General features: G+C 36.0%; 1 protein-coding gene across 4 annotated transcripts in view; it reads left to right on the top strand.

Annotated features, from left to right (window-relative positions):
• The window catches only part of CPSF6 (cleavage and polyadenylation specific factor 6), a 34,244-nt gene extending 29,096 nt beyond the window's left edge, over window positions 1-5,148 (top strand). For all 4 annotated transcript variants that reach the window (XM_059402490.1, XM_059402489.1, XM_059402492.1 and 1 more), the window contains one exon: window positions 250-5,148. The gene's annotated coding sequence lies outside the window, so the exon portion shown is untranslated. The remainder of the gene's footprint in view (window positions 1-249) is intronic.
• Window positions 5,149-13,689: the final 8,541 nt, after the last annotated feature.

The following is a 13,689-nucleotide window of genomic DNA, read 5'->3' as shown; positions in this document are numbered from 1 at the left end:
TTGTCACTAAATTAATAAGGCAGTAATAACTAAGAAGCATGAAATCAGAATGTCTCAGTTTTAATCAGCACATAAATTGGGAGCATTTCTCCACCATAAAGGCAGCTACTGTTTCAGTTAATGCTTATTGTGTTAGAATACGTAACAGTGAAGTAGATGCACGACATGTGTATGTATAGTTAAGCCAGCGTTTTTCTGTGTATTATGGGGAATAGCAAAATCTACATCACAAATTTTGACACATTACAGCTGAAGGAAGAGGAACACCTTCCAAGACAAAACAGTCTTCATGGGGGAAAAATGACGCTTGTCCAGCAGTTTGCTTCTTGTGATTGAACTGAACCTGTAAGGATTCATGGATAAAATGAACAGGAATAGATCTGAATAAAGCAAATCTGCATAAATGGTAACCAGTAGCTCTACTTTTATTTTTTATGTTGCTTAACTGTTTTATTTGAAGGAAACCTGTGTGATTTAAAAAGTTATAGCTTTTGCAACTTTATTACTGGTTATATACATTTGGCCATTATAATGTGCAAGCAATTGGAAAAAAAACGTCAAGTAAATGCTTGTTTTTATAGTAGTTTGTTCTTGTTAAAAATGTTCATATGATAATGTCTGTAAACAGCACCACTTTGATTACAATAGATGTAGTGTTGTAATAAACTGTTTAATGGGGCTGATGTGTAAAGCTGTTCAAGTTATTTGATGTTTACACCTCAGGGAAAGTCTTGTGTTCAGCAATATCTAAAGATAATGTTACTATGACATTTATACTGTCCTTTAAAAAAGCATTGCAATAGCGTTTTTGGATATGCACCAATCTAATCTTGCGTTCAGTGAATTAAACATACTAATTAAGTGTCTCTTGCCCTTGATTTTGATATTAGAATAGGTGATTACATGGATATTTAATATTTCTATATTCTGCTTTTCTAGCTGTTTTTACCTAGTTAGCTTGTGATTTTGCTGAATGGTATGTAAACTTGTAAAATTTCACAGACGTAGCAATCCAGTCAATGTGTTAGGGGTCAAAAAAAATTTGTGGTTTTAACATTTTAGTAAAAACCCATACGTTATTTGCTACAGTAATGCAGCTTAATTACAACACAGATGTACTGAAACGCTTAATTGTAAACTGCTAGCATTGAAGAAATATTTTGACAATTCTGATTGGATGCGGCAGTTATTTGCTGTTTTATATTAATAGTGCTTATGGTTTATTTTTGAAGCCATAGGCAGTGTAAATACAGCCGTGCAGCAGACAAATGGGAGTAAGGAGAGCATTAGTTTTATTTTCTGGTTACTATAGATTTTGGAAGGCCGTGATGCTTACTAATACTGAGTTGTAATCTCCTGTATGTGTAATGGGTGATAATAGGTGTACCCTGTCACCAGTTCAAGGAATCTTACGTGTATTCATGCAACCTTCTGATTCATGCTAGAGTTACTTAATCAAAGATTTTTTTCAAATCTGCCTTGCATATAGACCCACATTAAAAGCACTTGGCTGGCATGTGTTCTTAATTACAAAATTAGCATAGGCAGGGTGACAACTTGATTAGATACTTTTATAGGAAGGTCATTCCGAATCACTATTTTAAAAATTTGAGTTGAAATCCTAGGCAAGTTTAATTTGTTTTTGATCTGATTATCTTTTGAGTGATCTGATAATACACAGTGATTTTTTAAAAATACAGCCAAATTTTAGGGCAGTGCTTAAAAGTATTTAGTTACCCTGAATATTATGTCATTTGCAACTTACAGAAGCCCTCCAGATATTTGCAGTGCAGTTCTTCCCTTCCGTTTTGTCCACTATCACACTAGTTCTTACAAAATTAGCTATTTCAAGTTATTCCTATTATTGCCAGTTTTATTTTAAAACATTTTGTGATTAGAGTATTTGTGCATGGGATCACTGGCGTTTATCAGAACTGTTTGCTCTCAGAAAAATTTTTCAAGTGTTCTGTCTTGTTGAAAATGCAGTTGCCTTTTTAACATTATTTGAGAATTGAATCAAAATAGTTTTCTTGTTTTGTATGTAGGTGTTTTGTCATTCGTTAGCTTTCTTATACTTTAATCACAATGTCCTAATGTGAAGAAGTATGGACATAAATATATTACAAGGGAAATTAGTTAATAGTAAGCTTAAAAGGTAAGTAAATGTCCATGAGAATAAGATACTTTCTGACATTTTAAAAATGGAATTCTAAAAATCCAACCGCTTGAACTTGAGATGAAACTGGAAATTTTGTACTAATTAAATCATTTATCTTTTCGTGGGTTTTTTTTTGTTTGTTTTGTTTTGTTTTGTTTTTTTATCAGTGGAACCCTTTAATTGCTCATTCTATATATCACTCTTCTCCCTATGTGGCTGATTTCATTACATAACTTTTGTTGCAGACAATGTGAGTGTCCTAGAATTGTTTGCTGCTAGTCCGTTATTTTTAAGTGTTGTCAGAAGGAAATACCTTTTTGGTTTGTCCATTAATTTTTACGGTCATCTTCTACCTGATAACACATGAATGTATAGCACTAAAGGTGAAAATTGCAAGCCTTGTTTTATTCTTCTTATCCCTCTGTCATTTTTGAGCTAATGTTATTTGAAAACTCTTTCTTTTTTTTTAACATACAAAAACAATCCAAAGAGATAAATCATTACATAGACACCAAAAAAAAAAAAAAAAAAAAAAAAAGAGAAAGAGAGTTTCAGAGACTTTTTCATTTCTTTTTACTAATAATTGTAGTGGACACGAAAACACATTTGAGTTTAACTGTAAACCATAGGCATTTATTAGTGCTATGCGGTCACATTCCTTTCAGCCAGTAGTTACGAATGAGTGATGCAGCACCTCTGTGGTATTGCTTCTGAAGCAACACTTTGAATTGATTTTGCTGCTTATAGCTAAAGGATATATGTTTTGGAAAGGATATTCCAATGTAAATTTGGAAGTGTTCATTTTGTCAGTTTTCATAGACAAGATTTGGAGTAAGTTGCAGTGGCTGTTGATCATAGTTTAGCCCATTTAATGGCCCCTTTACCTAGAATATTTTTAAGCAGTTAACTACAATTTGGAGTTCACAGATAACTTATGGATTGTAGCTTAAGGTATTATTTTCATTTAATTCTCCTGTGGAGAATACTGCTTTGTTTTTTACTAGTTTAAGGTCAGTTCTTAAAATAAACACGGGATTTTAATGAATGTTGTATAACATTTTATAGTGAAAGGGGAAAATTGTTGGAAGGGTAAAGACTTTCTCTTTCCCTTATGTATTTAAATGTGCCAATAACCTAAATACATACTGTTTTATACAATGAAATGCTACTATGAGACTTTCTGTTGGAGTGCTCTCAACATTTTGGTTTTCATACCTGAATGATCATTGCATTTTCTGTATTTTATAAGATGGCTTCAATTTTGTGTTTTAAGCTTCAGCCTGTTATTTTAAGAGGAAGTTTATGTTCTGATTCTTTACTGAGAATACAGTATTGAGAGTCTTACTGTTTTACAGATAACTGCCTTTTAAATTTTATTCATTAAGTTCATTTGCATCCCATAGCCGTCTGTAAATGTTTCCAGCAGTTGTATGTACTTAAATGCACGCTTCTCCATTGTACATATTAGATGTTTTTGTGCTAAAATATATTAAGTGGGATTTTTGTAGCAAAGCATTCTATTTTTCTGTTCTTACTCTGTGTGTGTGTTGTTTTTTTTACATTAACCTTCAGTTTAAACACTGGAGTATTTATTTCATTTTTTTAGCAACTTGACTCTTAGAAGCCTTAGACTAATTTTTTAATAAATATTCAACCAAAAATTATAAATTTCCTAAGATGTGGCCTTACATATAGCATTCCTTGTGTTTGTAATGTGAGATTTTTGACTAGAGAAATCAAAAGATTCTGATTTAAAGTTTCCTTGTAAGTTGAAATAGAAAATGTGTTAAAATGTCTAGGCTTCTGGGAGGAAGTTCTTACATTCTTCTTTCTTGGCATTAGAAAGAAGCAATATGAATTTTTACAAATATTCAAGCAATTGTATCCAGTTTAGATTGATTTAGGTTTGTCTTAACCAATGTTTCTTTAAAATTTCAGGTTGTTGGCATTCACTCTGAGTATGCAGCTACTGTGGTTTTTGTATGGGACATATAAACACTTGGTTAGGTATAGACAGATTTTAATGTTTTAAAGACTTCCTGCTATATTAACGTATTGTAATAGGAGTCTTAAAATATTAGGTAGCATTTAATTGAAGTCACACAAATCCTGAAATGGTATCAGCGGATAGTAAATACTACAAAAAGTTTTTCATGTGCGAGCATCCTAAAATTCTGCCATGGGTGTAAATGTTTTGCATTAATTTCATAATTGGACAGACCCTGCATTTAGTAAAAACACTTCATTTTGAAGGTGTTTTCTTTTTGTCACACTGTTACTTCATAACACTTTTCAACATTCTGTAAGTTAAATTATTTTAAAAGACAATGGTGAATTCGTGTTTATTTTTTTACTTTGAAAATTGTAGTACTCAGGTGGTATTTAATGGGAAAGGATCCTTGGGGTAAATCATAATGTATTCTAAGGAATGCATCTATAACATTGATGACTTTAGCCTTAAAAAAAGGTCTATTCTTACTCTTATTCCTCTTCATCCCATGGTATATTAGCAAAGTAGTTTACAGCCTTGTACAGCCTTACAAAGTTGTTTTACAATTTTTAATGGAAAGCCCTTAACAAAAAAATTGTATCATATTATCAGTATCCATGAATTAACTAAATCACGGTTTGTAAATAATTTGTCTAATACCAGAAGGCCAAAGAAAGTCTTAAAATTTTAGCTATTGACTCTGGTGACTTCACAATAAGATTTCTGTGCAAAAGGTAAGGTGATATTTGATCAAATAGACATCTTTTTGGTGTCCATGAGAACTAGACTTCCATATTAGCTTCTATTAAAAAGCTCATTCCATTTTATTAAAATGTTTGTAATTGCAATTTTGTGTTTAATGTTTACTTTGTCTTTTCTTTCTTTAGCATTTAGGTGACTGTTCAGCAGTTTGCTATATGGCCATTGTTGGCCCTAAACTGCATTAGTAACAAGCATGGTATTTATCTTGTATTGAAAATAAAACACAGTTTTGATAATACTTTACAGTTTGTCCTTTTTATTTGGCTCATAATTTAACCATTGTGTATGGTATGAATAATTCTTGTCTGTTGGTAACATACAGTATAACAGAAATTGGACTGTTGTCTGTATTCTTTAAGCCAGCCTCCTAACCAGTGGTGGTTTTCTTCTATATTGAATGTTGATGGTTTTTAAAGCAGATGATATCTGGCTTAAAATTAGGCTTAAAACATAAAAACAGCTCTAGGCTGTTTTATTCTCAAACCTTAGGTTCAGAAAACATTTGTTTAGTTTTAGAGGATTATTAATCTTAGTAGACTTGAATCAAGGAAAAATGTTTCTAGATGACAGCAAAGATATTTCACCTGCTAGTTTAGAAACAACATAGAGTACTTTCAAAACCGTAACAGATTGTGATTTCAGTAAGGATTTGTATGCCAGCTATTATAATCAGGCCCAGGATTTCTCACCTGTAGGCTTCAGAGTGTGGTGAAAGTAACAGGTCTGTAAACAGTAATAACCATATGAGAAATAATAAGTTCTTAACTATTCCTAGAACCCTTTTCCATGCCCCACTAAAATTGTGGTTCAGGCTTTGTTTCCCTTACTCTGTTACATGTTTACATTTTGAAGAAGATTGCATTCGTTGATCCACCTTTCACTGAGTTCATTGAGACTCCTGCAGAGAGTATTTGAAAGATTACTAGGAACTTTTTTTTAACCAGATGCCATACAAGACTCCATAGCAGTCAGTCAAGGCCTGATGTAGTGAAAGATGGACTTTTTTATGAAGGATTGATAGAATTTATCCGATCTCCTAGTTTGATTACCTAATCATTACTGTGAAACAAGAAATGTTATTAGAAATGGTTTCCGATGTTTCTTGTTCCCATCTTGTCTCTTTTATATTTCACTAACAGAGCTGTTGGATTTTTATGTTATAACAGTTCCTGTCAGCTGCTGTTGTCCATGCCCGATAAGGGATAAATATACATGATCTTAACTTTAAAAAATACATATTGGGCTTTATAGAAAACTTTAGGAAATAGAGTTTACTTCCTTAATGATAACATTGAGACTTGAAGAACAAATAAGACTTGGTGAAGAGAGAAAGGACGTACCTTCTAGTGAGAGACCATTGCATAAAAGGGCTTTTGTGTCAGGAGGGAGTATATTAATAGGAATTGGAAGAATGCCAGTTTGACTGAAGTGGGTAGTGAGAATCATTGGCCTATATGGGTTTTAAGAAAGGGCAAAAGCCAAGACTGGGGCTTGTAAATCACATAAAAGATTGTCCCAAGAATGAATGATGTGAAATCATCCAAGTGTGTGAAGGGTTGATTGTTAGCATTTCAAAAAACTTAACTGGCTATAAGTTTAAGTCAGGAAAAGAATAAGGTAAGCCAGTGAAACTGTTACAGAAGTCTTTGACTATAGGGAGATAGGATAATAGAGATAAAGAATCTAAGTTGATTTAGTGACTTAAGCTAAATTGCAAACATCTAGTAAGTTTGGGTATGAGGTGAGAAAGGATGGCTTTTAGACCTTATGTAATGGTATACCATTCCCCAACTCGGGAAATTTTGGGGGAAAAATGTGGAGATAGTGTGGATTTTGTGCCTTTGAGAGCCAAGAAATGACTAGTGACTAGTTATATGGCTTTGGAGTTTTGAAGATGGGGGTTAAAATCATAACTTTGTAGTAACAGTTAAAATAGAAAAGAAACCATCAAAACATGGGGAGGCTGGGGAAGTCTAGTACAACTTCCAGGCTTTTGGTTTGGGATTCTATGCTCATTTATCAGTATTATGAGAAGAAATAGCTTTGGAGACTTTTTGTTTAGTTTTGCTTTAAAGTAAGCTCTCTGCCCAACATGGGGCTTGCTCATGACCTCGTCAATCAGGACTGCGTTCTTTATCTAATGAGCCAGCCCAGTGCCCAGAGAGGAAGTAGCTTGGCGTTAGAAGAGAACTCCTTCCTCAGGAGGGGAAATGTAGATAGATAAAAATATATGGAGGTTTGTGAGCTGAAGGTAGGTGGTAGTCTTAAGATGTTCATCTAGTGACTTTAAAACAGTTGAGGGCATTGTGGTTTGTGGTTATTAAGTTTGGGAGAATGAACTGAAGTTGATCAGTTTGTTGGGACTTGGTTAGTCTAGCTGTAAGAGACTCCCGTTTTTGTGGTGGCAGTCCACTTCACACACATTCAGTCACCTGGAAGGTAGGTAGATCAAGCTCCCGGATGGGGACAGCATTAATTATTGTCATCACTTTCGTGTTTAAGGTTGTCAACCCACCTGCAGAAAAGTCACCCACGGCCTCTTGATGACTGGTAGTTTTGATGGTGGGGGAAGGATGACGACAGCATTTTTTAAAATTGCTGTTGGACCTATTCTCTCAGTTTCTTAAATCACCCGAAAGACAGTATTCTCCTTTATCAAGTGAGCCAGTAAGCTCTGAAGAGTTAGAGGACTCCTAGCAGAATGCTGAGTCAAAGTTAGAATGTGTTAGTGATTCCAAGTCTGCTTTTTTCAGTTACTTGCTGAATGTCATCAAACTAAGCACCCCCCCCAGTCCCACACTGTAAGTGCTAACTTAAGCTTTATTGATACCTGAATTGTAAGAATTTATGAATATATTACTTTAAAATGTTACACTTCCACAAATAAAGAGCTTCCTACTCTGCATAAGATACTGTGCTGGATACTTCTGTGTTAGGCCTTAGTAACTTAGTGGTATATATATTTTTTAAAACTTGGCTGCTTGTGTGGGTTCTACCTCCATCATAATTACTATAGCTATCCTATTAGATATAAGAGAGATGCATATATTTGTGAAATGTTAACATTCTGGACAATTTGGACATTAAGAAGTTGGGCTTCACCCTCGTACAGTATAGAAACTTGGATACAAACCACTGTGTACCACTTTAGGTTTTTTCATCTCCCAAACTGCCTAAATCATTTTACATTATTTCCTCTTTAGATTTCCCCAGCTAGGGGGTGGGTTAGATGGGGAATCCCCTTAAATGAAAACACAAAATGCAAAAAATTTACTGAAGCATCTAACTTATCCCAAGAACATGCTCAGTATATTAGAAGGTGATTTGCAGAATGTGAAGACTAGAGGTAATCATTACTCAATGAATTTGATTTTTTTTTTTTTTTTTTTTTTTTAGTAACTGTGATGGCTGGCTTTTCAGTTAATAGTATATCCTTGGTAAACACCTGTCTGTTCAAGTTATTTTTATGCAACCCGGAAATTATTTCAGAATTGCTGGCATCCATTCTATCCCAAATGTATAAATTTATGCGGCTCCTGGGTAGCTCAGTCGGTTAAGCACCTGACTACAGCTTGGGTCATGATCTCAGGGTCCTGAGTCAGCTTCCCTCCCTCTCTCTGCCTCTCCCCCAACTTGTGCATGTGTGCTTTCCCTTTCAAATTAAATACTAAAAACCACAAACTAATCATAAAGGAAAAAAATGGGTAATTGGGCCATAATAAAACTTAAAACTCTAAAAAATGTGTAAACTTAAGCTGTTTAATATTTCACATTACTTGTGAACATGCTGTATATATATATGTGTGTACTAGGAGACTGCCTGTCTAAAGCTTATTGCAATCTGTTCTGTGTTGTCCCTGATTTTTTACATGATAGTATATAAATGGCACAACTTCTCATTTCGAGGACACCCAGGCAGTAATCTGTCTAAAGTTATCTTCTATCAGTTGTTACCCCTGTTTATGTAAATGCTGAGAATGGAACATGCCCCCGTATCAGTTAACATAAGTAGGCAGATAAAGTAGAGAGTTAAAAATGAAGATTTTAGGGATGCCTAGGTGGCTCAGTTGGTTAAGCGACTGCCTTCAGCTCGGGTCATGATCCCAGCGTCCTGGGATCGAGTCCCACATCAGGCTCCTTGCGCGGCAGGGAGCCTTCTCCCCCTGCTTCTGCCTGCCATTCTGTGTGCCTGTGCTCGCTCTCTCCCTCTCTCTCTCTCTGACAAATAAAATCTTTTTTAAAGAATGAAGATTTTAAATTTTACTTTTCCCTACATCCTTAGTCTCCTTTGCTGTTTTTCTTCCCTAGATCTTTAATTTTGGGGTACTCTGAGGAGGCTTAGCCTCCCTGCATGTCTTGGTGCTCTTTTCCTGTCTCTTAGCTTTAGGTGTTAGTATGCTCAGTTTCTAAGTTTATATTTCCAATTCAGACCTTTTCCCTAGATTGTCTACTAGAAACCTTAAGTATCTAATAGGCATATCAAGCAGCATGCTGAGCTCTTCATCCTCTCACACTCCCCCACCATCTGCTAAGCCCACAGTCTTTCTCAGTAGGCAATACCCAGTACCTTCATTTCAATTGCTTAGATGCAAACTTTGAAATTACTCTTGGCTTCAACACCTCACATCCAATACATCAGGAAATCTTTTTTTGTTGTTAATCATCAGAAAATACCTAGAATCTGGCCACTTGCTATTTCCATGACTTTGATCATTTGCCTGTTAAATTATTGCTATAGGAGCACCTGGGTGGCTCTGGCCGTTGAGCATCTGCCTTTGGCACAGGTCATGATCTCTGTGTTGGGCTCTCTGATCAGCAGGGAGCCTACTTCTCCCACCCCTCTGGCCCTCCCCTCTGCTCTCTCGAAAAACAAAAACAAACAAAAAAAACACTTTTTTTTTAAGATTTAATTTATTTATTTGACAGAGATCACAGGTAGGCAGAGAGGAAGGGAAGCAGGCTCCCTGCTGAGCAGAGAGACCAACGCGGGGCTCCATCCCAGGACTCTGGGGTCATGACCTGAGCCTAAGGCAGAGGCTTTAACAGGCGCCCCAAAAACCACCTTTTTATAAAAAAAAATAGATTCCTGCAATAATTCCTATAGTTCTCCCCATTTTCTGCTCTTGCCTACCTACAGTCTTCCCAACACAACTCTTGGGGTTTTTGGTTTTTGGTTTTTTTATCCTATCTTCAAAATCCTGCAGTGGCTACACATTTCTATCAGGAAAGCTCCTGTCTTGTAAGGTTTCTCCATAATTTGGCGCCTAAATGTCACCTTTCTGACCACATCTCCCAAAGCCACTCTTCCCTCTCCCTGCTGATTATTTTCTAGTCATTCTGGCCTTGTGTTGTGTTGTGTTGTGTTGTGTTTTCCAACAGGCCAGACATGCTTCTGCCTCTCACCCTTGCAGGGCCATTTCCCCTGCCTAGAATGCTTTGGATATCTGCATGACAATGTCATCTTAATGAGGTTTATTTTCACCTTTCTGTTGAAGGATGAAAGAGTCTGCTAACTCCCTTACTCTGCTTTATTTTCCCAAGTGCTTATTAACACAATGTATAATATACTCCCTAACACAATGTATGGTATGTTTGTTGTCTTTCAGAATATGACTTGTTTCATTTTTTTGTTTTTTTAAAGATTTTATTTATTACTTATTTGACAGAGATCACAAGTAGGCAGAGAGGCAGGCAGAGAGAGAGGAAGGGAAGCAGGCTTGCTGCTGAGCAGAGAGTCCAGGACCCTGGGATCATGACCTGAGCCAGAAGGCAGAGGTTTTAACCCACTGAGCCACCCAGGTGCCCTGACTTGCTTATTTTCTAAGTCCTAAGTTCCTACATAAGCGTGTGCCACATACATGTTCATTAAATGAATGAGTGAATGTCTTCTAAATTCGTAGCTCTACCACATCATCTTGTTAAGCTTATGGTATACAGGTATTCCTGAAAACAGGCACTGTTTTCAAAAGTTTGCATTTATGTCACTTCTATGAAATTTTACGAAAGTTAGTGCCTTGTTTTTGTTAAGCAAGAGGAAAGAGGATTTTTGGCTTTTATGGGAAAAGGCAAAAAGTAAAAGTGTCAATCACTTTTTTGACCACCAGCTGTTACAGAGGCTGTGTGGACCCTGAGCAGTGAATGGCACTACCAGGCTCCTTCCCTGGAAACCACTCAGCGTCAAACCACCATAGCTTTGCACTGTGAGCATCTGAGCTTTATCTTGATTTATTTTGTACACCCCTTAGCAAAATGTGTCCTAACATATTAGAAAAGCCTGAGGTTATTTTGGGGGTCTACTTTTGGTTGGCAGGGAAACCTGCAACAATAGTTTTAAGAGCTAATTCACGAGCATCTTTTAAATGGTAAAACATGTTTAAAATGTCATTTTAACCATTTTTAAACATGTATTTCAGTGGCAGTAAATACATTCACAATGTGCAACCATCACCACCATCCCTTTCCAGAACTGTTGGATCATCTCAAGCAAACACTGTACCCATTAAACAATAACTCCCCATTCCTACGTCACCCCCAGTCCTTGACAACCTCTCCCGTACTTCCTGTCTATCAGTTTGCCTGTTCTAGGTACCTCATATAAGTGGAGTCATACACTATGTGGTCTTGTGTGACTGGTATATTTCACTTAGCATAATATTTTCAAGGTTCATCCAGGATGTAACATGTATCAGAATTTGATTTTAATGGGTGATTGATCCATTGTATGTATATACCACCTTTCATCCATTCATCTGTTGGTGGGCATTAGGGTTTTTCCATCTTTTGGCTGTGGTGAATAATGCTGCTGTGAACCTTGGTGTATGAGTCCTGCTTGCAATTCTTTGGGGGTATATACCTAGCAGTGGAATTGTTGAATCAGATGTGCTGATTCTGTTGAACCCCAAAGACTTTCCCATAGCAGGTGCATCATTTTATATGCCCACTAGCAATGCATAAGGATTTCAGTTTCTCCACACCCTGACCAACACTTACTTTTCATTTTTCTGATGGTAGCCGTCTTAATGGATATGAAGTGGTGTCATTGTCAACTGTGATTTTTAAAGTGAGTCTTCTTTATTGAGTCTTTCCAAAATATTAAGCTTAGTTTTCATTGAACCAATTCTATTTACACTCACTTCACTGATTTATATAATAGCCATGAAATCACAGGAAAATAGTACTAATGACATAGTTTAAGAGCAAACACAACTGAATATTAAGAGCAGAAGTTCTTGGGCTGGCTAAGTAGGAAGAACATGTGACTCTCAATCTTGGGATCCCAAGCCTAAGCCCTGTGTTTTACAGAAAATGTACAGGTAGTTCTATGGGGGCCACTTGAGTGCTAACACAGTATCAACATTTTCTTATTTCATGGTCTAAAAGCTACTAAAAACGTGGTCTATAGCCCACCAATGTGAGCATCACAGGAGTGGAGAACTTGTTAATGACTGCTGAATCAGAGCCTCCATCCCAGACTTAGGGAATCAGAATTTGCTTTGGGACAAGATGCGCAAGTGACTTACATACAGTAATGATCAACATATTGGGGTTTTAAACTTTTAGTGGCTACCTGGTATTTCAACTTAGAGTTTAAATCAGTTCTTGTCATTGGGTATTCAGGTTATTTCACTTGATTTTGGACTAGTAGGAAGGACAGACACGGCAGTGAATATCCTTGTAAATAAATCTAAATATATATCTCTGTTTTCCAAAAAGTAGTTTCTTAGGATGCTTGATTAAATGAATATGAACATTTGAGGTTTTTTGACACATGATGTTGCCCTCTCATTTACCTTCACCCCAGCTGTATGTGAAAAATCACATTTTCCCACATACTTTGTAATAATGGTTTAAAAAATATATTCATTTTGGAGGTAAAAACTTATTTTTAAATATCTTGTGATTTTTATAATGACTTAAATAGCATAAATGTCTAAATATTTTAAACTGAAAAATATTTTAAAAGGTTAGTATGCTGCCATCTAGTGATAGCTTTATGTAAGGACAGGGTAAGTCATGATTGAGTAATTGAGTTCAGTGTATACATCAGCCCCAAACTAATACGACTAGTAAAGAGCAGACACAAGAACTGAATGATCCAAGCCAAGTTCCAGTATCAAGAAATATCTGAAAGATTCTTTTCTAATCCTGTATCTCTGGTAAGTCACAACAGTATAGTCAAACCAGAAGGAGGTAATAAAAATAATACCTTGATTTTTCTGATGGAGTTCGGTTATAAAACCAGTTAGTAAACTAATAAAATCTTTTTCATGTCCATCCCTACACTGAAAATATTTCTGAATTTGCTCAATGCACACAGTTAAGTCATTGGAAGGGAAGATATTTTGTACCTGCAAATTTTGTACTTCTACAGAGACTGTTACTTTAATTAAAGAATATATTTAATGTTTCTTTGAAGAGGTGTATACAGTTTCCTAAAGTCATTCTAAACAGAATTCTCATGGTAGGTTTAACAGTAGACTTACCTTTATTTAGTTACATAATACCGTTTTGTTTTGTTTTTTAAACAAAAGATTTAAAGATTTTAAGATTTAAAGATTTTATTTCTTTATTTATTTGACAGACAGAGATCACAAGTAGGCAGAGAGTCAGTCAGAGAGAGAGGGAGAAGCAGGCTCCCCGCTGGGCAGAGAGCCTGACACAGGGCTCTATCCCAGGACCCTGGGATCATGACCTGAGCCGAAGGTAGAGGCCCTAACCTGCTGAGCCACCCAGGCGCCCCAATACTGTTTTTGTTTTTAACCCTAGGTGAAAGCCTATC

This window comes from Mustela nigripes, chromosome 6, assembly GCF_022355385.1.
Source record: "Mustela nigripes isolate SB6536 chromosome 6, MUSNIG.SB6536, whole genome shotgun sequence".
In the NCBI taxonomy this organism is placed as follows: Eukaryota; Metazoa; Chordata; class Mammalia; order Carnivora; family Mustelidae; genus Mustela; species Mustela nigripes.
The sequence above is the reverse complement of the archived record's forward strand: the minus strand, read 5'-3'. Positions and strand labels throughout refer to the sequence as shown.